Source organism: Brassica rapa, unplaced genomic scaffold, assembly GCF_000309985.2.
Source record: "Brassica rapa cultivar Chiifu-401-42 unplaced genomic scaffold, CAAS_Brap_v3.01 Scaffold0337, whole genome shotgun sequence".
NCBI classification, from domain to species: domain Eukaryota; kingdom Viridiplantae; phylum Streptophyta; class Magnoliopsida; order Brassicales; family Brassicaceae; genus Brassica; species Brassica rapa.
Genome location: NW_022610279.1, coordinates 1 through 2,500, shown reverse-complemented (window position 1 = coordinate 2,500; position 2,500 = coordinate 1).

The following is a 2,500-nucleotide window of genomic DNA, read 5'->3' as shown; positions in this document are numbered from 1 at the left end:
GGGGGCCAAAATCACCCGAACAGTCCACGGGAAGGGTCAGCGTGCTGAGTCCAAGGACCAACGTGCTGATATGTGTACTGATGGATTGCCACTGACGTCCTGTGTGTGCTGACGGATACACACGGACACACACAGACAGCCACGAACGTCCTGTGTGTGCTGACGGACACACACGGACGTCCTGTGTGTGCTGACGGACAAGCACAGATGTCCTGTGTGTATTGAACAGACAGCCCACGTGGGCCAAAATCACCCAAACAGTCCACGGGAAGGGTCAGCATGCTGAGTCCAAGGACCAACGTGCTGATATGTGTACTGATAGACAGCCACGGACGTCCTGTGTGTGCTGACGGACACACACGGACAAACATGGACAGCCCCGGACGTCCTGTGTGTGCTGACGGACACACACGTATGTCCTATGTGTGGTGATGGACACTCACGGACGTCCTGTGTCTACTGAACAGACAGCCCATGTGGGCCAAAATCACCCGAACAGTCCACGGACAGTCTATGGTTGTCCAAAATCAGCCACGGGAAGGACCAACGTACTGATATGTGAACTGATGGACAGCCACAGACATTCTGTGTGTGCTGACGGACAGCCACGGACGTCCTGTGTGTGCTGACGGACACACACGGACGTCCTGTGTGTGCTGACGAACACACACGGACGGCCTGTGTGTACTGAACAGACAGCCAACGTGGGCCAAAGTCACCCGAACAGTCCACGGGAAGGGCCAGCATGCTGAGTCTAAGGACCAGCGCGCTGATATGTTTACTGATGGACAGCCACAGACGTCCTGTGTGTGCTGACATACACACACGAACACACACAGACAGCCACAGACGTCCTGTGTGTGCTGGCGGACACCCACGGCCGTCCTGTATGTACTGAACAGACAGACCACGTGGGCCAAAATCACCCAAACAGTCCACGGGAAGGGCCAGCGTGCTGAGTCCAAAGACCAACGTGCTGATATGTGTACTGATGGACAGCCACGGACGTCCTGTGTGTGCTGACGGACACACATGGACACACAGACTGCCACGGACGTTCTGTGTGTGCTGACGGACACACAGGGACGTCCTGTGTGTGCTGATGGACACCCACGGACGTCCTGTGTGTGCTGACGGACACACACGGACACACATGGACAGCCACGGACGTCCTGTGTGTGCTGACGGACAGCCACAGACGTCCTGTGTGTGCTGGCGGACACCCACGGACGTCCTGTGTGTACTGAACAGACAGACCCAAACAGTCCACGGGAAGGGCCAGCGTGCTGAGTCCAAGGACCAACGTGCTGATATGTGTACTGATGGACAGCCACGGACATCCTGTGTGTGCTGACAGACACACACGGACACACATACAGCCACGGACGTCCTGTGTGTGCTGACGGACACACAGGGACGTCCTGTGTGTGCTGATGGACACCCACGGACGTTCTGTGTGTGCTGACGGACACACACGGACACACACGGACACACACGGACAGCACGGACGTCCTGTGTGTGCTGACAGACAGCCACAGACATCCTGTGTGTGCTGGCGGACACCCACGGACGTCCTGTGTGTACTGAACAGACAGACCCAAACAGTCCATGGGAAGGGCCAGCGTGCTGAGTCTAAGGACCAACGTGCTGATATGTGTACTGATGGACAGCCACGGACTTCCTGTGTGTGCTGACGGACACACATGGACACACACAGACAGCCACTGACGTCCTGTGTGTGCTGACGGACACACATGGACGTCTTGTGTGTGCTGACAGGACACCCACAGACGTCCTGTGTGTGCTGAAGGACACACACTGACAGCCACAAACAGCCACGGACGTCCTGTGTGTGCTGACGGACAGCCACAGACGTCCTGTGTGTGCTGACGGACAGCCACAGACAGCCACGGACGTCTAGTGTGTGCTGGCGGACACCCACGGACGTCCTGTGTGTACTGAACACACAGCCCACCTGGGCCAAAATCACCCAAACAGTTCATGGGAAGGGCCAGCGTGCTGAGTCCAAGGACCAACGTGCTGATATGTGTACTGATGGACAGCCACGAACGTTCTGTGTGTGCTGACGGACACAGACGGACACACACGGACACACACAGACAGCCACAGACGTCCTGTGTGTGCTGACGGACACCCACAGACGTCCTGTGTGTACTGAACAGACAGCCCACGCGGGCCAAAATCACCCGAATAGTCCACGGGAGGGGCAGCGTGCTGAGTCCAAGGACCAACGTACTGATATGTGAACTGATGGACAGCCACAGACATCTGTGTGTGCTGACGGACAGCCACGGACGTCCTGTGTGTGCTGACGGACACACACGACGTCCTGTGTGTGCTGACGAACACCCACGGACGGCCTGTTGTACTGAACAGACAGCCACGTGGGCAAAGTCACCCAAACAGTCCACGGGAAGGGCCAGCATGCTGAGTCCAAGGACCAGCGCGCTGATATGTTTACTGATGGACAGCCACAGAC